The sequence below is a fragment of the Scomber scombrus genome, chromosome 15 (assembly GCF_963691925.1).
Source record: "Scomber scombrus chromosome 15, fScoSco1.1, whole genome shotgun sequence".
Lineage (NCBI taxonomy): Eukaryota > Metazoa > Chordata > Actinopteri > Scombriformes > Scombridae > Scomber > Scomber scombrus.
In genome coordinates, this window is record NC_084984.1 from 5,605,036 (window position 1) to 5,628,256 (window position 23,221).

A 23,221-nucleotide genomic window follows, 5' to 3' on the forward strand; every position below is an offset into this window, starting at 1 on the left:
TTCCAATCAGGGAATAACTGGAGGGTGAAGGGAGACACGGGTTGTAGCTAGGTGGAGTGAGTGAGGATACAAGGATAAGAAGGAGATATAGGGATTAGGGGTAGCTGAAGAGGTGATGGAGAGACAAAAAGACCTGTTTTGTACAGAAAACATAACAATAAAATCCATTTATTGTTACAGAACCACCACAGGATGCAGTCAGGAACCTGGATGATATGAGGACGCTGAATCAGGCCTAACGCGCAGTGAAAAACGTAGAGTGAGAGGTTGGAAGAAGACACATAAGAAGCGAGTGAGAAAAGAAGTGAAGACCGAGTGGGAGGTGGCAGGGAGTTTCCAGGTTCAGCCTGTTGTTCTTCATTCTTGTGGATCAGGAAGCTTTGCTCTGCCTCCTTTCACTCAACAATAACGGCAACTTAAGCTTATGCAGATAAATGTATTAAAGAGCAGTTTATTGCTGACTGTATTTCTTTATTCTTTATTCCTTCATATAAATTCAACTGAATCACACATCCTGAGGGAGAATAAACCACTTATTTTATTCTACTACACATAAAAGTTAATGGGCTTTAAATGATTAAGCTATACTGCAGGTTTGTTGTAAGAGGTATCGCATTAAGATACCACTGTTAACACACACACACACACACACACACACACAAGGACACTGTCAGCTCTTTATCTCGGCTTTGGAATAAAAACCCCAAATTCTCTAAAGGCCCCAAGTCCAATTAGAAAAGGAACATCTTTTATTGAGAAAGGGAGACAATGTAATGTTTTCTCAGCATTGTATCTTTCCACGTTTTGATCAAAGGGTTCCTCTCCTCTCTGTTCTGCAGGGTTGCAAGCAGGTTAAAGAACAGTGGCATCTGTATTTGAACATGGTGCAGAAACTTTTCGGTTTGCTAAAATGTGTCTTACAGTACATGGTCGGCCATCTCAATTTTCTCAAAGTTATTTAATTTATTCAAGAAAAGCTGCTGAGTGTGACGCTGAACTGGGACTCTAAAAGCAACTGAATACAGAACACACACACACGCACACGCACACACACACACACACACACACACACACACACACACACCCAGTCATTGGTTGCGAACGGGCATATAAAGACACCACTGTTCCCAACATCACTTAAGACCCCCTCTATGTTATCCATACAACTACAGCAATTGGTGCTGGTTTGCACACACGCTCGTGTGTCTAGGCGTGGGTCCCTTGAATCAACGCTCTTAAATTAGCCGACAGTGAAGCTGAACAGGATGTTAAATGTTGAACACTGACCCGTTCTGCAGCTGAACACATTCACACATACACGTACACACAGGACCCTACAGACAGTGCACAATGGCTTTGACACTAATGTGGTGTAACTACGACATGCTGTATGGACACGCCAATAAAAGCTGACACCACAGAAAGAACATGAAAAACACCTCCCAAATAGATTTTGATAAGGTCAATTAAATTAGTTATGATGTTACAGCACCAGCTAATTTTATCATCGTTTGACTTTTGTACTGTAAAGTTGGAAAAAATTATATGAAATTTGTAACAACATCTGACAGCTTGTTTTGAATCAGCAGAAGTGACACTAATGAAATTCTCATGCAGGTCATTCATGTGATAAAATTGCTGGTGATCCTCTTTTCAAGTACAGTGTATCATTCAGTTATCAAAGCACAAATCGTTTATTATTGCCTCAATATAGATATAATATATGGCAGTATTACAAAAATGCAACATTACTGCAGAATTGCTAGCCAGCTATAATATCCGGACTAATTGTGAAGCAGTTGCAGTGAGTGTGTTTAGATTTGCTACAAAATGATAATTTGAGCTTGTTAAACAATTTAAAAGTAGATTTGTACAATGTTCTTCTTCTTCTTTTTCTTGGTTTATCATTTTGAACCTTTGCATGCACAATACAGAATTCATTATATCAGATTGAAACAAAAGCACAAAAAACAGAGGTTCCTATCTAATACATGAATAAAGGACACAGAGGTATCTTAACAACAGCAACACAAGATCTATTAAGAGGCCTCAATAAAGGTTATGAACATATGCCTGCCTTTTAGTGAGACAATGGGCTATTATATGGTCTAGCTGATGTCAAAGCTCCTCTGACTGCTCTGTTTCTCCCCTGTGAAGCGTTTGATTTAATTCAATTAGCGATGCAAGTGTATGCAAACCAGTGCAATTCACAGTGTTTTTTCCAGGTTTATAGACCATGTTTCAATGAGGAAATGCTGTGCTCACCGAAATCACATCACATCAACCTGACAGCTGACAGAGCACTCAAACAGAACATGAAAATGATGGACAGAAAGGAAAAGGGACTGAGAAAGAGAAGTCTTGACTCCGTGTTCCTCTCACCCACACTCGTATCAACACACTCAAGCACAAACGCTAAATGAGATAGAGTGACTAAGTCTCGCCCTAGGCTTCATACAGTAGCTCTTAACAAATCCAAGCCTAGCCCAATCATTTTCCTTCTCTCGAGGTTGCCATAGCTACAGCCTGCCTCCTTGCCTGTACTTTGGGAAGGGTGAGACTTTACCACTGTGTGTGTGTGTGTGTGTGTGTGTGTGTGTGTGTGTGTGTGTGTGTGTGTGTGTGTGTGTGTGTGTGTGTGTGTGTGTGTGTGTGTGTGTGTGTGTGTGTGTGTGCGTGTGCGTGTGTATTTGTGGTAACCCCGGCAGATGGGGTCTAAACACTTCCTATCTGTCAACCTTACATTCTCACTCCTCTTGGACGTCTGAGATGGGAAGATGTGAGATAGCGGAGAGGTGAGCCGTGCTGAGAGAAGAGGGACTGTGAGAAAATTACTATAGAGGTGGATGATGAGATTGCTCATGACCCCAACACGTGTCATCCCTTTCACGTCCAACACCACGATAAAAGAGCGACAACCTGGCTTCTATTGTAGGGGCAAATATGGTCTGAGCTCCGTTTACTACACACAGTATATCTGAACACTTTCTTTAGTATTAGCAGCTATAGAACAGCTAGGAGGTAAAGTCCTTATTCAATCATAATAGACCTAAAACTGGCATTTAAACACTAACAGAAAATTTTACTCATAAGTTAGCTACAGCTCCTCAAACACTAAGATTTGTTGCTTCTCTCTTTGTAATAGATTTAGTTACCATTAAACCATTAATCTATTATAAAATAATCATTACCAGCAGCCTTACTCCTAACAGCATCTCATAAGATCTCAATGTTGTGTATGTATGTGTGTGTGTGTGTGTGTGTGTGTGTGTGTGTGTGTGTGTGTGTGTGTGTGTGTGTGTGTGTGAGTTTGTGAGAGAGAGAGAGAGAGAGAGGGCCCAAATATTGCCCTCGCCTTCTCCTATTTCTGTAAACAGGACAGAAAAGTAAGGGCTGACAGAAGTGGAACTGTGTGTGTTTGTGTGTGTGTGTGTGTGTGTGTGTGTGTGTGTGTGTGTGTGTGTGTGTGTGTGTGTGTGTGTGTGTGTGTGTGTGTGTGTGTGTGTGCGTTCGTTCCCACATGCTCAAGGTGCATGCACTACACCAGATGTCACCTTGCAAGTAGACTACATGAGTGAGTGCGTGTCCGTGTGTGTGTGTGTGTGTGTGTGTGTGTGTGCGTGTGTGTCTGGCTGTGTGTGTGGCTGCTATCAGGTAGATAACAACAGTGATATAAACACTTGGGGATCAACATATCACTAAAACTCCCACCATCTGCCTGCCAGCAGACAAATATAAACACAGTCTTCTCTTACTCGGCTATTTCTTTATCACCCTGCTGCATCGCTCCACTTTTCTCTCCGTTCTTGCTCTTATGCGGTCCTGCCATCCATCATCATTAGGAGGCGAATAGATGACCTGTCTACACCTGCAACCACTTTCTGTCCCTTAAATCTCTGGTGGTTAGAACACAAGAGAATAGGAGGATGAGAGAGGAGGAAAAGATAGGAGAGTAGATGGGGCATATTTAAGAGAAGTTAAAATGATATACTGTACTAGGACAAAGATATGAAAGAAGACATGAGGTCAAGGTCAATTTATTTGACGTTAAATATCTAAATCACACAGTACATGTTCTATCTCCCCTCTCTGAATTAGGAGGTACAATAATCGATAGAGCAGTACAAAGTAACACACTGTGATACACCAGGTGTTACATCTCGGCATGTCTATTCTGATACAGAACTACAGGTACGCATTATAAGCAATTCTCCTCAGCAATTTCAGGCAATTTCAACTGTTTAATCAGATCTGATGAGGCTGTATTATCGTGATCATAACCAACAAAAATAAATGTCTGTTTGTATTTCGCTCAATAGTCTGCAATCTTGCTCAACTTCCAACAATAATATTGAACCACCCAGCCGGTGTGGTGTACCAAACAAAGCAGGGAGCTGATGAATCTTTACAAGGAGAGCAGGATGAAGCATCAAAAGAAAAGAAAAAAACAGAGGTGGTGGGTGCGGGGGGGGGGAGAACAGGATGGCAAGAGAGGAAAGGATGGGAACAGCTAAGATGGAAGACTAGAAGAGCGGAAGGAAGGAAGGGGGGAAACCTACGGATGAGGGGAGGACGAGCAGAGGACAAAGTATTGTCTCCTGTTAATATGTAAAAATAACTCTGCTGCTGCCTGGTGGAGGAGCTAACTGGGTCAGAGAATTCCCACAGAGAGAGAGACAGAAAGAGAGAAAGAGAGAGAGGAAATGGTATCACATTGATTCAGTCTGTGGTATCAGTGTGAAGCAGAAGTCAGTCTCCCTCTCCTTCTTATAGTGTTCAGGCTGGGAGGCATCTCTGTGCATATCCACTCCCTGCATCTATCTATCCAACCATCTATCTATTTGTCCGCCTCTCCAGCCCCCCCCACACACATCTTTTCATCACCCCTTTTTCCTCCATCTCTGGTTCCTTTGTTTACACCCTCCTCCTTTCCTTCGCCCGCTAATAAACATAGCCTCCACTTAATCGCGTACAGTGTGCTTGCTAGCCTCTCTCTCTCACGCTGCTTCTCTCTTGCAATTAACCCCGGACTCTGTCTCCTTTTCTCCTTTGTCGTCTTTCTTTTCTTCTCACTGTAAACACACATTTCTGACACGCAACCCACAAAATGGGTAATAATACACGGGCAGTTAATCTAATAACATTACAATATTTAATTAAAGGTCTAGTGCGTGGAATTTAGTGGCATCTAGCAGAACGGACTGAAGCTATTACACCGCCTGTATTATTAGCGGTGGTATTTTTGTTTTTTCTTTACTGCTTAAATCCTCTGGAGGGTTGCAGTGAGGGGGGGCTGGAGCCAATCACAGCTGAAATAGGCCGAGAGGTGGGGTACGCCCTGGGCAGGTCGCCACTCAATCACAGAGCTAACATATATAGAGAGAGACAACCATTCACGCCTCCGGGCAATTTAGAGTGACCAGTTGATCTAACCTGCATGTTTTTGGTCTGTGGGAGGAAGTCCGAGTACCCGCAGAGAACCGCCATAGGCATGGGGGGGAACATGTGAACCCCACAGAGAAGGGTCCAAGCCGGGCAGTGGATTAAAACCCAGAAGCCTCTTGCTGTGAGGCTAACCACTGCTTTTACTGGGCCTCCAAAAAACACAATTTAATATTTTGTTTAAAAGCTGTTAGATTTAGCTGATTCACAACTATGTATTTCATATATTTGTTTCCTTTTGGATGACTTATTCCTGATGTTTTATTTCTATTCACCCTCTCTTTCCATTTTAATCCTCTGCTCTGTTGCTGCCTCTCTGTGGAGCAGCTGGAAACAGTTTAGTCAAATGTGAGCATAAATACCATCTTTAAACTTTTTCCTAAAACTTTTCTTCCTCTCTTCTTAACCCGCTTGTATCGGCTCAGCTACTGTACTGCTTTCTCTCTGATGTTCACCCAGCCACTCCGGGTTAAAGACCTGAGGATTAAGGATTATTTGTTTACATAACCAGACAAAACCAACTATTTGAAACGCTTTTTGTTTTTTAATATTTAGTCTATTTATATGGAATTTCAAAGAAAATGTAAAGCTTTCTTAGTTTATCTCTCTCTGCTTTTTAATCTTTGAAATGTAAACCCATGTTTGAAATATCTCATGGTCTGCTTTGTGTCTGAGGTTTAACTGTTGTCGCGGCAAACACAGCAGCTATAAGACTAACCCATAAACCATACAATGTGCACTCGTCAGCAATTCTAAGCAGTAATTAAAATCTTTATTGATGAAGTTTGCTGTAAGCGTATTAAATATTTTGCAAGCTATTTGTCATGCTACTGTCTGTTCTGCAATAACTGTATGTGTTAGACAGAGCCATACATTTACAAGATAAATTAATGTAGGGGTGATTTCCCACCTGTATATTCTCTCTTGAATTCAAATAGAGTATTAAAAAAAAAACGTAAGCAATAATATGAAACTCATTTGTAAAAGGTCAATCTGCTGTAGACTAATTAAGCTAACCTTTACCTCTTTGTTTCTTCTACTTGTCATGTTTCTGCTAATTTATGATCCTTGTTGTAGATTACCTGATCCACCTGAATCCATAAATGTACTAAGGTTGTTTTATTGTAAGCTCCAACATAGAGTTACATTTACTTAAAATGAGTCCAGTGCTTAAAATGATTAAGAACTCATGGCCTAAATGGATTAACCTGCAGGGCTGGTCCGAAATGGGCAGAGCTGCTTCTTGGCTGGTTGACGAGGGGCAACAGAAATAGCCTGAGCTGACTACGGCATATGTAATGCACTGCAGCAGTCCACCCGGGGTTCAATGTTTTCACACTCAAACCACCAGCTGTACTCGTGTTTGTGCGGCTACATGTCTTTGTGCGATGGCGTGCATGTGTCATGGTGGCGAGGCTGGCACAGAGCGTTTATGTGTTTGTATGAAAGAGAAGAGGAGAAATACTTAATGGGTCCAATACTGTAACTCCCACATAAAGTCCTGCACACCCATGATTTAACTAACAGAAGTGATTTCACTTATTTTGCATAATCAATTCATGATGATGATTAGAGCTCCTCTCAGGAGTGATCAGACTGTGTGAATGACAGCTTCCTCACGCTCATGTTGGCGTTGTTACACCTGACAGGGTGGGACAAATTACACAAATGGAAACTGGTGACCTCACATAATGGTCAACATTGCTCTGCCCACTTTCAGCCTGAGCAGAGCTGTAATCAGCCTGGATAAGTGAAAACACCTGTGAGGGTGGGCAGGGCATTTAATGGTGGAGGGCTACACTGCAATCCTTTTGACCAAGGACGCAATGAGTACATTTAGTCTGTCCTCGTGTGCATAAAAATAATATTATCCTTGTTATGTGGGCGCCTTCAGTTGGAGTGACACTATAGAGCTGCTGCAGTAGATATTTGACAGCAGATAACTACTGAAGTTCACTGAGAGAGAGCACTACTTTCTTTGGGCCATTCTGGACATATACTTCAATATCTTCTTATTCAAAGAAGAAAAACACACCATTTAAGACATTTTATCAGTGGCGTTTTTGTAACAGTAGTTAATCAATAGTCATTTAAAGCATTCGAGTACAGTAATATATTTGCAAAAATGCAGTAAAAATGAAATACTAAAATTAAACTACTGGCATGTTTATAAAATCTGCCCTTTGTGTCTCTTTCTTGCAATTTTACAATTATCTGCACTGCTACATTTTTACTGTATGAGTGCTTTTTGATATTTCTGTCGACTCTGCAGCAACCACAGCTGCGGAACCCACAAGTGCTGCACGTTTTTCCTTGTGTATCTCTTTCATTTCATCTCAACACCTGCGTGACTACCAGTCGGTTTAAAGCAACATCAGTCTAGCAAAGTGGTTTGCAAAATGTTTTTTGACAAACTGTAAAACAATGCTATGCTGTGTTCTCAAACTTCAAAGTTTGAAGTCCACGAGCATTAAAACAATAAAGCCATTTAATAAGTGACTAAACCTAAAATCTTCCTTCTTCACTGAGACTTTGCTCTTTAGGAAACAAATGTATTAGAGAATTGAACAGATCTCACTGAAACCACCTTTACTCTCATACATATTGTATTGTGTCTCTCTCTGTGTGTGTGTGTGTGTGCGTGTGCGTGTGTGTGTGTGTGTGTGTGTGTGTGTGTCTGTGTGTGTGTGTGTGTGTGTCTGTGTGATCCATACCCACACACACACGCACACACCATTGACCTCACACAGCCTACTAAAGAGTCACAGATAACAGTAAAGTAAACTCTACAGATAAAGTCTGAAGTCTGAACTACACAGAGGAAGTAAATGTAATGAAGTCCTCGATGTTAACAGCACTCTTCATTCAGTAGCACTGAGATAACCACAAAGTTTGCTCCACCACTACATTATAGAGCAGGTGCTTCGGTTAACCCTATGAGATAACTAACTTCCTGTTTAGCTTGATTTACAGTGACAGTGATGTCAGCTGCAGAGAGCTATCCTGCAGTAAAGTCACTGAAAAAACTAAACAAACAGCACACACACACTGATGCATCTATGTGTGTTGTGTCTGCTTGAGTTTTATAATTTAACTGCATAATAAATACACAAAACACAAACAAACGTGTTATTTAACTGCTGCCAGCTGTGCAACTGCAGTCTGTAGGAGGTAATCAGTAGACATCACGCTGTGTCATGAAAGATCCGCACTTCTCCAAACCATTCAATCATCAATGTAATGATTGACACGCAAAGTATTTCACACGAGACGAACGTGGCTATCCTGACATGAAGCTGCTAGTAAAGTCGGAAGCACACAGAAGACGCTCCCCTCGAAGGCTTCAGTAGATTTGGCAGGCTGTCACTGATTTTCTGCCAATTGAGACCACTGAACTGCAAATATCACTGCAAAACACACAGCGAAGTTGGCTGGAGGTAGTGCCGCTCATTAAACGGTGCACCTTAACCCTTCTGTGTGTGTGCTCAGAACGATTTCGCTAATAAGCAAAAACCTATTAATAGAGAGACCAGCAGATTTCCTTCCTGGGCAAATATTGCTGCTGGAAGTAGGTTGGATGCACATAGATTAATGACTAGAGTAAAGTCACAGGTTAATACTCAAGTTTCTTGATTTTTGAGCAGCATCAACAATAATACTCTACTGTAAAGGACACCGCCCCCTACAGAGGATGCTGTGTTCAACCCCTTCAACAGAGTGCTGCTTTCTCTTCCCCTCCCTCTCTAATGACTGCAGGGTGCTGGACTGTACATTTATCCGATAAAATGCTTCACTCTGATTCGCTAACACTGAGTAAGACTGTGGTCTGTCTCCACATCAAGAACCCGATCCTGAAAAAGAGCTCCAGGAAACACATTGAGCCCTCATTTGGAGAGGCAGGCTGGATGTGGTATTAGTCTCCTAATTCAATTTGACTGAGCTCATCTCTTTTTCATGCATCTTTAATTTCATTTGGGAAATAACTCGCCTTTCAAGTGTTGCTGGTTGTTTGGGTACAGTTAGCGGTACAGTCCAGCACAGTTAGCGGTAGCACAGCATGCCTCGCTCTTTGGCATCCTGAAGTGGACAGGTCTCGAAGGAGATGTTTCAGTCTGATAGGCGCACAGCTCTGCCAAGTGAGGAGAAGCTGTTCAGACAACCCATTTCAACACTTGATATTCTGCTTTTTCCACTTGAAATCTGTAAAAACCTTCTCTGCTTCTCTCTACATCCCCTCGTCATCATTAAACAACCTATAGCAGACAGCGGTGCATTCCAGCGGAAATAAAACCTGGCACAGATTCCCATTTAACCAGCTTCTATAATATCAACCCCTCGATCAAAATGCATCTTTTTACACTTTGTAGTCTACGCAGCAGGGGCGCTGTTGCAATGATGTCGGTGCAAAAATGCCAAAACAGCAAACGTTCACATTCACAATTCCCCACTGATGCTGTCAGATTAAACTTTCCGTACTAAAAACCACACGACTCATAGATAACAGCATGATGTGGCGGATGTTACACACATATTATCAACACAATAAAACAGTTGACCAACCTGAATGAAACTGTAACTGTTATAAAGCTCAAATGATAAAATATTTGAGGTAAAGATACAGTAGATGTCTTGATATTAAGCAGCTGGTAGAGAAGTGAGGACAATCATTACTTACTTCTCAATGAAACTAAGAATTTCAGCACCATGGAGAGCAAACATCCCCACCAAATTATGCGATACAGCAAAGTTCTCAAAGTTAGTCAGAAAGACAAAAAGGTGTATCAACTAGGTGGAAAAAACCCCTAATTTTATATGAACTCACAGACAGCTACTACAGCCACAGATGGTGGTCTCAGCACCCATTAAATGCACAGTTTGATCAAATGTTTTGAGTTACATCATATATTACAACTCACCGTATGTTATTACATCACTCTTAACAAAAAGGCTGTCGTCTCTCAAGATATGAGGACTCGGGGGAGACCACATGGGGAGATCATTTTCTCTGCTTTGGAAGAAGCTGACTGAACCAGACAGTCTCAATATTAATGTTCACACACAAAATTAATTTATAGACAAACTCTAGTCCCTCATTTCAAAAATTACAAGGTGGTTAACTATTTTTTCAGCTCTTTCATTGCTTTCCTTTAACTTTAAATGATGCTTTCCACATCCCATAAATTACATCCCACAGTGGCCTGAGTATGGTTTACACAACAAAGTTTAGTAGAGCACAGTGAAAGCTTCACAGCCTTCTTTACAAAATATTTGCTAATTATTGAGGTTCAGACACACAATATGGGACATGAGTGAAAGTTGATCTAGAAAAAGTGGGAAAACACTTAGTAACACAAACAAAAATAGACCGTTATGGTAATACAAGAAGACTATAAATATAAAATTAATCAATCAATCAATCTTTATTTGTATAGCGCCAAATCACAACACAAGTCATCTCAAGGCACTTTACAAATAGAGCAGGTTCTAAACCGTACTCTTCAGGTTTTAATTTTATAGAGACCCAACATTCCCACATGAGCAAGCACTTAGCGACAGTGGCAAGAAAATAACAGCAGCACTGGTTTTAGGTGCATGACATATTTTATCGTCCTCACTAGCAAACAGATGAAATAAACAATTATAGGATACATGAACTGGAGAAATATTTTAATAAACATCAAACAGAGGATATTCACTCTTTGATTCATTTTGGCATCCTCTGCCTGTGTGTGTTTAATACCACAACACACGACATGAGTACGAGCTGTATGCCATAAAGAAGCAAAAATGAAAAATCTTTTCGGTTTTTTTTTGGCAGCAAGCAATTTGTAGATAGGACAAACAGGCAGTGAGATGACTTATTGATTCAAGCAAAACATACAGATGCACACAAGAAAACAATTTTTGCACGTATCTCTTGCTCTGCGGTCCCTGCTTTTCTTTTCACAGACACACACAAACACACATCCACACAGGCAGCTGACAGAGTGAACTGTGGCTCTGCTTATGCAAGGCAGCCTGACAATGATGTGTGTGCTAGGGTGACACCATGATGTGGCTCCAAAAGGTCTCGGGAGAAATATGGTGAAGCTTCACTGCAGGCCCTGTTTGTCTGCTCACAGGCATATGTGTGTGTGTGTGTGTGTGTGTGTGTGTGTGTGTGTGTGTGTGTGTGTGTGTGTGTGTGTGTGTGTGTGTGTGTGTGTGTGTGTGTGTGTGTGTGTGTGTGTGTGTGTGTTTTTTCTTTTTGCATCCTGTGCTTTTTATCCCATCCTCCCAGCAAGCAAAACAAGCACGGGTGGTTACAGCTCAGCAGTTTCGAGGCATATGACACAAATATGTGTGATTGTGTCTTTGATATGTGTGTGCATGAAGCTGCACGCACACACACACACACACAAACACACACGTCCTACTTGTATGTAATAGATAGATAGATAGATAGATAGATAGATAGATAGATAGATAGATAGATAGATAGATAGATAGATAGATAGATAGATGGATAGATAGATAGATAGATAGAGAGATAGAGAGATAGAGAGATAGATAGAGAGATGTTTGAGAAGCTGAGTTTGGTGTTTTTAAAAAACACTTTAATCACTGTTAATAATTTTACAGTGTGTCTAATCAACAGCAACTCATCTCAGCACTAAAATCAATTAAAGGTTTCAGTTTTAAGCCTTGAAGAAAGAAGCCATGTAGAGGTAACTGTGTCCTGATGTGTTGCATTCTGCTGCTTTGCAAGATTCAATATGATTTTGTCAACAACGTGCCGCTCTACAGAGACACGTATGTTGTTTCAATAGCGATCCTCTTCCGCTGCTAGTGTGAATGTCAGCTCGGACTGGTGGGTGTGCAGCAGAGAGAGCGAGAGAGTGAGAGTGAGAGTGAGAGTGAGTGTGAGTGTGTGAGAGAGAGAGAGAGAGAGAGAGAGAGAGAGAGAGAGAGAGAGAGAGAGAGAGAGAGAGAGAGAGAGAGAGAGAGAGAGAGAGCCGAGTCCCATGAATCCTACTTTATTAGATAAATGTCCTAATCAGATAAAGAAATCTTGCACACACCCCACGCACACACACATTGAGAGACCCACATAGCATCTCACTGATAATCTCCATTACCAATTACGGGGTGATACGCCACAGCTTAACATGAAAGCAGCAATTAATCTGCTAACACCGGTCAATGGGTCATTGTAGTAGAGAGAGAAATATTGCTGGCGGGCGAACATGTGCGCGCACACACACACACACACACACACACACACACATAGCAAAATTTCATACATTTAATTGTTTTTAAGTGAGGTATGATTTTGCCTCATTTCTCCAGAGATGCAATTTAATTGTAGTTCATGTTTTGTGTGTGTGTGTGTGTGTGTGTGTGTGTGTGTGTGTGTGTGTGTGTGTGTGTGTGTGTGTGTGTGTGTGTGTGTGTGTGTGTGTGTGTGTGTGTGTGTGTGTGTGTGTGTGTGTGTGAATGCGATTGTGTGTATGCATGCGTGTGTTTTTAAACTCTGGTGCAGAACTCAAAATTGGTCCCAAGACTTTATCTTACGGGTTCGTATTAAATCAGCACACATACTTGCTTCAGGCCTAATGGAGACGGATTTGCCTGCAGTTATTTTTGATGAGGTTTAAGGACTCCTCTGCTAGAGAGTAACCTACTATTGCTGCTGGAGAGGCTGAGTGAGGGACCACACATGCTGTATTTTTATTCTCTACTTCACACTCATAGAGACAAATGTATTAGCTGTGTGTCAGTCAAAAGAAGAATTTCTTATTTTAACATTTTAATAATCCTCAGCTTGACCTTTCTGCTTCTTCTTTTTGTGATGTGAAGGAGAGAGAGAAAGACAGAGGGGGGTATTGTGCCAGGTTGGCTACTTAATACCTAGTTCATGATGAAAACAAACCTTCTTCTTGGACCAAAGTAACCAATAAATCCATGAAACGTTCCGCACTGTCAGCACTGTCAGTTGTCGATTAACGCAGACGGAGCATGATCGTGTTTTTGAAGCCGCTGACAACTAACAGACATTAGAGACCTTCAAGAGCTGGCTGTGTTCGTCCTTGGTATCAAAACAACTCTTCATCTGCTCTATCTAATGTGCTGTATTAATAAGGGAGACGAATAGAGAGACTTAGCATTTACACATGAAGCTCTTAATCACAGCATATCACATCATGGTGCACAAAGAGCCCGTCATTCTGTATACATTAATCTATAAACTATTTAATGTGCCTCCACCTATTCCGGCTTAGAGCTGAGTGCCTTGCTCTGTGGCACTCCGACAGTAGTTTGGTTCAACCATATTTGTTGAACTATACTGGGATTTAAACTGGCAACCTCCCAGTAACAGTCCCAACATGGTCTGCTTGGTTTAAATGAGTAGCACGATCTTCCAGGAAGTCAGAAAGAGGGCAAGCTATGGTTTCCCTGATCTAAGCTCTTTTTAACACAGTAAGCAGAGCTGGGACATGAGAGGGAGGGGACGGGGGAGGGCTACGTGTGTGAGCATGTTTCAGTGAGTGAGTGAGTGAGTGGGAGAGAAAGTGTAAGACCAATAGAGAGAGAGAGAGAGAGAGAGAGAGAGAGAGAGAGAGAGAGAGAGAGAGAGAGAGAGAGAGAGAGAAGAGAGAGAGAGAGAGAGAGAGAGAGAGAGAGAGAGAGAGAGTTTGGCTGAGGTCTATGTAAATGGGTTATCAACATGTGTACACTATGTGTTATATTGCTGTTAGTGTGTGTGTGTGTGTGTGTGTGTGTGTGTGTGTGTGTGTGTGTGTGTGTGTGTGTGTGTGTGTGTGTGTGTGTGTGTGTGTGTGTGTGTGTGTGTGTGTGTGTGTGTGTGTGCGTGAGTGAGACAGAAACAAAAAGAGAGAGAGAGAGAGAGACAGAGAGAGAGAGAGCGACTGTGTGAAAGGCAGATCTGAGAAGTGACATCCAGTGAGCCACAGCAGTAGAGTGATAGAGCAGATGGGTCTCCTATATCTAACTGTCACACAACACAGTCAGCCACATGTGAGGTGCCTATACTGTACATGTATAGTACAGACACTATATTATATGTATTATATGTATTATACATGTACAGTACATTTGGGATCTTAGATATTTATATTCTTATCTAGGGCTGCAACTAACAATTATATTTGTGATAGATTAATCTGTCAGTTCGTTGTTTGGTCCATAAAACGATGAAAAACGTCAATCACTGCTCCCCAAAGCTTCAGGTGAACTTTTTTTGTTATGACCAAAAGTCTCCAACCAAAAGATATTTAGTTAAGGGTCATAGACGACTACACAACCAGAAATGTTTACTTTTGAGAAGCTGAAATTGGAGAAATTTGACTTATTTCAAATAACTCAACGATTAATTATCGAAACTGATTAATTTGGTAGCTTTACTTTGAACTAATCGATTAATCGACTAATCATTGCAGCTCTCTTCTTGTCGATTAGGCAGCACTGTCACAGAGGTGTCTGATCGGTCCCAGATTTATTGACTAGTATGAAAACAATCCCAAACATACAGCAGAGTCATAAAGAACTATCTTAAGCGACCAGAAGAACAAGGAGTCCTGCAGCAGCTGGTTCGGCTTCCACAGAGACCTCCTCTCAACGAGCCGGTCTGGGGTTACACGAGGAGACAGAAACAGTGAAGACGTTAAATCCTGAGAGAGCTGCGTAAACTTCTCCGAGGTGCAGGAACAATTAACATGCCAATTACCTTGAAAAACTATTTTCTCTTGCTCTATGTTCAGCATCTGATCTTTCCCTCCTTTAGTAACTCATCAATAATCTTAAAGATGTGGCGTTATGAACATGTTAAAATCACAATCAGTGTAAAAATATCTGCCAACTGCGCTCTAATAAACAAACCTACCTCCCAATGCAATAAAAAGGCACTTTGTTAACACTTCTTGCCCACACGTCCATCACTACAATCTCATACTGGTAAACTTATCATCACATCAACAAGCAAGTGAAATGGAATATGCAGAGTGGAGGTCTAAAAGCTTCGCTCTATAAATACACCCGAAGAGACTGACTGTGCTCTAAACCTGCAAGGCTCACATTTGATCAAAATACTGACAAAAATGATCAGATCTATTTTAAGTTTACTTAAAAATACACTTTATGTTTAAACTTATGAGGTGTTTCATGTGTATGCTCTTGGATATCTTTATGTCACATTCATCAGATCATTTATAGTTGTTGTTTTTTTAGCACTGATGAAAAGATAGTCTGTAGAGTCAGTAACTCTGAAGAAAGGTTGTTGATATTAGAACTTAACACCCAATCAAACACACTCCCTCCCTTCGTACTCCTTCAGATGCTCCACCCCCCAAATTCATAGACGTGCATTGCCAAAAAAAACAACCAAAAGAGCAATGCATCAGCTGTAGAGTCACTTCTGTTCCTCTCACATATTAGCATGTAAATATTTAGTGTGAGCTCAACAGTCCGTCCACACTATCCACCTCTCTGTGGACTCCACACTTCCTACCGGACCTGCGTCCAGCGTCTTCGTCCACAGCCGCAGCCGTCTGCAGAGCTGAGAGGACAGCGGCTGGACAAACCGCCTCCACCAGCATTAACTAACTGAACAGAAATAGTTTGCTTGTCAGCTCCACGGGAAGAAATCAACAGTGTTTGTATTTATTGATTCAGTGATAGGCTACTGTTAATAAGTTGAAAGCACACATACAGCGAGATATCTGTGTGATTTAAACAGCTAAATGTTCAGATAACGCTTCACTAAACGCAACAGAAACAGACTCTGAGTGTAAAAAATGCGAGGGGGGGGGACGGGGACTGTCTCAGATTGATACAGTAAATGGCGGCGCATCTGTTCTGTGAGACCAGGTCACGACCTCTCTCTTCCCCCACCATTCACCTGGTGCTGGAGATGGGACATCCTCATGTCTTCATGTCTTCACACAGACAGCTGGTCCGATGACTTCCCCCTGACCTGTGCAAGGGAACGGACGCCCCCTATAGCTGATTGGCTGGAGTCGTATTATGTGTGTTGTTTAAATGCCTATTTACAGAGCCAGAGCCATTGTTTGGACACCAGAACTGACAGCGAGCAGACTGTTAGGAGATATTGTCTGAATTTGATTTTTTTTTAAGTGTGCTGGATTAGAATCACTGACTTTACCTTTAATGCTTTTTTTTGGTTTTGTTCAGTCAGTTTGTGCACAGTTAAAAATAAAATACAATCTTTGAGGTTTAATTCAATTTGTATAGCAGGGATTCTGTGTAAACCCACATTAAGTGGTTTACAATGCCATCTGGATCCATTTTCCCCTTGTAATAAAAAATGTCAATATTTGATTTTTAATTCTGTGTACAGAGCAAAGACGATAAACAAACTATTGCGTGTGATTTGTTCTTCACTGCCTAGTTGAAGAAATACTGAACTCAATTTATGAACATAAAAAATATTAAACTTGTATTAACCCTGTTTCTACAGTAATTTCACCTTTTATAAACACAATTCATTCAGATTCTACCATGAAAATGATTTAAAAATTACAAAAAGAAACTCATGTTCATTAAATAAATGGTACCTAAAAATGTCAAAGTCTTCATGGGGAATTAATTAATCATATACAGTACATTAAGCAACAATGCTGTGTTTGAATAAACTGGCGATGCAAACAAAACAAACCATTCCTCAGGAAGCCTCACTTTTATTTCTGCAGGTTCGCTAATGCGTCTTATGTTGAAGGCTGCCTTTGTTTCATTGTAAGCCAATCACACGAAGCCAAAGTTCAACTTAACTGTGACTTGGGAAGCTAAACCCTGAATAGTTCATTTCAGGTTAGTGGCGGGGGCTGTGGTGCAGGAAACCTTACATGGCCATCTCTCACACTCTGTCTCACTGTCTCCCTCTTTGTCTCCCTCTCTCTCTCTCTCTCTTTCTCTCTCTCATCTCGTGTCTGTGTCTCTCTAAGTTATTCCTGGATTCAACACCGAGGTGAAAGGAAACAGGAGTGGCTGCTGGCAATTTTTTTCTCACACACACACACACACACACACACACACACACACACACACACACACACACACACACACACACACACACACACACACACACACACACACACACACACACACACACAGTGAATATTCCTGTGTTGATGGCTTTGTTCCTAAACCAGTTGGAAAGATGTTTCCTCCACCATGTTTGTTTGACGAAAGCCATCCTCGTCCCTGCAGAAGGAATGCAGGCGCAGTGCGGGTTTGCATGTGTGTGTATTTGCATGTGTGCATGGCGGACGACACAGCTGATGATGAGATATGGCCGGCTGGTTGGATCTGAGTCAGCAGGGTGTATTTGGGCCTGTCATTATCGTCATGTTGATGAATATTAAAAACAGTAGCGCACTCTTGCTCTCTGCTCTTTGTGTAGTCTCTCCTGCATCACAGCACCACTGGGACGCTCCCCAATTCCCTGTTGTGCTTACTGGAGCCTTGGCAGCCAGCTGCCATATCGGCCAATTAGGAAAGCTTTTACTAAAGCTCCAGCCAATTGGATTACTGCTACATTTCCTTGCCAGATGAGACTCTAAATGTGCTGCTGTATGCTAGAATCTGAGAACTGGTAGGCAGACTCCTGTTTCACTGATAGGCACCGGCCATCAAATACAAACTGTAAGGCAATGGCAGTAGAGAGACGCCCCGTGTGTGTGCATGTGTGTGAGCGTGTGTGTGTGTGTGTGTGGTCACCCTACATTATGTCCTCTGCTACTGTGAGTGTGTTACTGAGACTCTAAACTGTTTAAACCAAGAACATAACATAAAGCAAACCAGAACCCAAGCAGCCGAGGGACCGTGACACTTCTCCCAAGAGTACACACACACACACACACACACACACACACACACACACACACACTTAGATGAAAAAAGGGCTATATATAACTATAAAGAGGCGACAGCAGAAAGAGAGGGGAAAGAGGACAAACTTAAGTGTGAAAAAAATGCAGACATTTTATTCTTTAGAATATAATTGTTGCTCTCTCTGAGGTTTCTTCCCTCTTTTTTGTCATGTTTTCAGGATTTTGGGGGGAAGTGTTTCCCTTATCCACTCGTTATCAAGATCTGAGGGTCCAAGGTGCTGTACAACTTATAAAGCTCTGTGAGGCCCATTGGTGATTATTGCTATAAACACGAATTAACAGGAAAAGTAATTCAATGTTTGTTTTACTATATATGTGTACAGTAAATGCTGTATGTGTTTGTGTTGAGTATATCAGAATAATTTACCAGATGAAACCATGATTTTCTGTTATTCTTATATCACTCGATTGTGTCTGCATGTGAATTACGTGCATGTTTGGTTCTTATGTGTTGCAAGTTCTCTGTATCTGTAATCTGGATATCGGTGCTCAAGTAACTTCCATTAGAGGAAATTAAATCCATTAAATCAATGATCCATAAATCAGTCAGTAACCTGTTAAACGGCAGGAAAATCAACACACAGCAAATGCAAGATTTTTTTAAAAAAGGGTACTAAGTCTTAGGTTACAGGTTTATGTGAGTTTTAAGAAATGTCGTCATTTTTAAGACACGTGACTGATTAAATGCATTGAGATTCCGTTCAGCCTCTCACTAGTGAATCTGATGGATCACCAAATACAGTGTAACACCGGTACTCAGAAAAAATGTCAGTGAAAGAAACATACGAGGCAGCAAAAAGAAAAGAGTGGCTTTCTACTTTAATGGAAGCAACAAAAAATCCTGGGTGAAAAACAGCTACTGTGGCATATTTTGTACAATATGCTAACAGGCTAACTGGCTAAGTGGCTAGCTGGTTGGCATCGTCACTGTGTAAGTTATCGGCGTGTCTTCTGTGTGACTTTGACAGCAGCAGCAGCCTCTGTAGGAGACACACAGCTCTCTGTTATAGTGTTAATAAAAAAGGTTTATTACAACAACATTTACAGTTTAGTTAAAACCAACGAAACGCTTGCTGCTGATCGCCAGGAATGTTTTTTTATGACATTATTCAGGTTTAGCCCTCATCTGTGTGGCTCCTGCCGGCTTTGTCGACATCTACTGTTTGTTAAACTGCGATTAACACAGGCTGACCCTTTGACTCACTGTTTGTACATTTCTGCAGATCTCTCAGCATTTATTAAATTGTCAATGTTGACGTTAATGTTAATTGCATCTAATATCAATGTCATCTATACTTACTGAAATGTGATCATAAAGTCTGATCTCTTCCCCTGATGTGCTCTATACAGCTGGATTTACAGAAAATATAGAGAAAAATAAATGTATACACCACTGATTTACTGATACAACATGTGCCTGATTTTATAGTTTGCATATTTGTGTAATTTATCAACATTAAATATCCTTAACAAAAGGTAAACATCCAAATCTTAAAAGGAACTGTTGTATGTAATATGTACACAATGAATAAATAATCACAATTATTACCACATAGTGGAATGTTTGATTTAACAAAGTCAATAAAATAAGTCTGGATTTTACTTTGTGGTCCTTTTCATTCTAAAAAAAAAAAAAGGATGTAAGAGAGTTTACCAAAAGTAATAACAAAACACAGATGAGCCAAATGTCAATAAAAAGGAATGAGGAGACAAATCAAAAGCAAAATACCAGGAGAAAACAATGCTCGAAGGCAGAAATGTTGAAAGAGACAAAGACAGATTGTACATCCTGAGCGCACAATACTAGCTCGTTCTCTCCCTCCTCCTCCTCCTCCTTCTTCTTCATGCGTCTTATTTTTCGATACTGATAGAGAGTTCACTGCCAAGTCAGTGCTTACGAGTAAGACAGTCTGTGAAAGTGCTCACGGCAACCTGAAGCACTCACACTCGAGTATACAGGTACATACACACACACACGCTCTCAATCTGCCTTATTCATGGTACTCTGGTGACTTTGCTGGATGTTTGTCTGTCACACTCCCCCCAAAAAACGAGACATGAATACACACATGTAAAGATGCAAAAATGCAAAATTAAACACACACACCAGCAGCAGCATAACTCCTAATCTGCCTTTCTCCTACATGTTCACAAAGTGCACTGTATGCAGCACAAGAGGAACATTATATGACTGAACTAAAGAAGTCTGTTTTCAGTCTATAAATCAACTCTCTCTTTGCATGTGAAGCAAAGGGCGTTACAACAAAGACACCCCACATGTCTACTTGAGCGGGGCAGGTGTGGCTGGGTGTATTAGCAGGGACAGCTTCTGCACATGAAACTGGGTGGTGGCGGGTGGAGCAAACAAAAATAACCCGAAGGCAACAGGCCATTAGTCAAGCCCGGAGACCACCAGGCACAAAGAACTGATAAACTACTTAAACTAGCACAGCCCACAGCTGGACCACAGAGCAAACAGCTGAGTCAATCAAACACACACAAATAATAATGAAAATCTGCAATATTACTGTTTTAGCAGCGAGATGTTTGTAAAGCACTACATGATAGTTAGATTTGAGGACCTTTGTACACTTGATTTGATCTTTCCAGTTGGTTGCAAGACCAAGAAATAATAGTGTTAATGTACTATTCCTGTACAGGTTTAAGTATGCCAACAAGCTGGTTCAGCAAGAATAGAGAGCAGATCAGCATTTTTCTCTCTCTCTCTCATTTATCAGCATTTTTTTCTCTCTCTCTCATTTCACTCACACGCTCATACACACAAAACAAAAGCAAACTGTAAGAGGAAATAACAAAAGAGTGCTTCAATAACTTGGTTTTGGTTCCCTTAAGCAGTGCCCCCGACAATATTATAAAAGAGGAAATAAAAAACAATGATACAATACAAATTGGCAGCTCATAGTATAAGCAAACCATTAGGACACCTTGTCTAGCAGGACATGCGACACTCTAACAAGACCTAGAGAAATGATTAGGGCTACAAAGACCTCAACTGTTTTACAATGCTATGATATCGCAGCAGAGTGCGGAAGTGGGTTATTAGACACCTGCTACAAAAGATGAGCTATACAGTCAAAACCGCCACCTCTGCTCTGCCCATCTTGTTCAACATCTTATCTCTTGCGTTAACACATTTGCGAAAGCACTGGGGGGAAACCCTATAACACAACATGAGGAAAGTTAACGTTTCTCACATGTTAAGTTCCTCTTTTTAGTTCATACGACGGAAAAAAAGCGAAAGCAAGGTCGGGTAAACAAATAACGAAACAATTACCGCTAAAGAAAAAAGAAAGATAAGATAATGTAGTTTATCCTCCAAACCTCTATACCAATGCAAGACCAAGCGAAAGAAAAATAAAAACACTCTTTGCCACTTTGGGATGAACAACGCTGCTGAAACACGCGTGTAAAGCCGAAACAAAAAAAATAGAAAGAAAAGAAGAACACGGCTAGCTATAAAAGGAAATATCAACCGACTTACGGTGTTATGAGTAAGCTGTTGAGAGTCCGTCACCGCCTGCAAAACATTAGAAATCCAAACGGGGCAAAAGTCCGAAATTGAAAGAGCCGATCTAAGCTGTCAGCGTCCAGCCGCAGCGAGGAGAAGTCACACACTGCTGCTGCCTTGACAACCGGGCCAGCGAGCGCGGAGCCGCCTGCTGGTTTCTGACACGAGACGAGAGCGAGAGAGAGAGAGAGAGAGAGAGCGAGCGCGAACGAGCGAGGTCCCTGGAGATGAATGGTGCCGAGAGTGCGCATGCGCGGGCCGAGGTTGATTCATTCCGGTGGAGTAAAGGCTGTAAAAAAAAAACTGCACAAACAGTAAAGGCAAGAAGCGCTGTATTTATGTATCTATTCAGCCAATTTATTACATTTCCGAGAGGGTGTTTTTTTTTTTGGGATGAATAGAAAAGTATCAGTGGCGTAAACAACCGTAGATATGTGGTTGTCAATTAGCTAAACCTGTCCATAAGCTATGTTTTCCGATTAATGGATGAAAAACTTAACCTAATAAACATAGTTTAGATGAGATGCCACTCTCAAGTCTCTGTTTTTTGAACAATCCAAGCCTGGGAGATAGGCTGTATAAACTAACTAAGCTTTCTCGGGATCCTAAAAATAGCAAAAAGCAACAAACCCTTACAATTTGGAATCAGAAACATTTTGGAAATGTTTTGCTTGATGAATAACCTAATGATTAATCGTTTATGAAAAGGCTATTCTGTGGATATAATAAACTAAATAAAATACATGCATTGTTTTTGTTTTTAGGGCAACATAGGACATTTATAATTGACTACCATGTTAGAAATTTGCAGTGACAACTTGAAAGCTTGTGTATATACTTAATATCTTCAAGACAATCAAATTCAGGCCAGTCAAATAAAAACACACACACACTAGACACAGATATGTATAACTAGTTATTTCGGCTATAAATTGTACTTTTTTTCTCAAATGATAAGAAACACAACGCCTTAGTGTATAAACTGCACAATGTGGGGAAAAGAATGCGAAATCCACACAAAAATGGGGAGAAATCACAATTAGAAAGAGCCTGAGAAGTAGGCTGTAGCTTTGCCATGAATCGCTCTCTCCATCCAAGAACAGCATACCCTCTTACAGACAGTCTTATAAATAATTCAGCAATATAAGCTTGCCTCCGCTTGCACCAGCGCACCCCCACCCCTATCCCGCCCCCCGCGTTCACGGCGTCAATCTATGCAGGCGTTACCAATTAAAACAAATCTCGAAGCGAAATTAAGTTCAATCCATATTCTACTTTTGCAAACGGCCGTGACCGGTCAGCCAGATCAGTCAGGGATTACAAGGCTTCTGTCAACTATCAA

The 23,221-nt window shown here is 41.1% G+C and overlaps 1 protein-coding gene across 1 annotated transcript in view; it reads right to left on the reverse strand.

The window, feature by feature from the left end:
* The window catches only part of strbp (spermatid perinuclear RNA binding protein), a 74,695-nt gene extending 52,722 nt beyond the window's left edge, over positions 1-21,973 (reverse strand). Inside the window, exon 1 of the mRNA XM_062434244.1 lies at positions 21,853-21,973. The gene's annotated coding sequence lies outside the window, so the exon portion shown is untranslated. The remainder of the gene's footprint in view (positions 1-21,852) is intronic.
* Between the last annotated feature and the right edge of the window lie 1,248 nt (positions 21,974-23,221).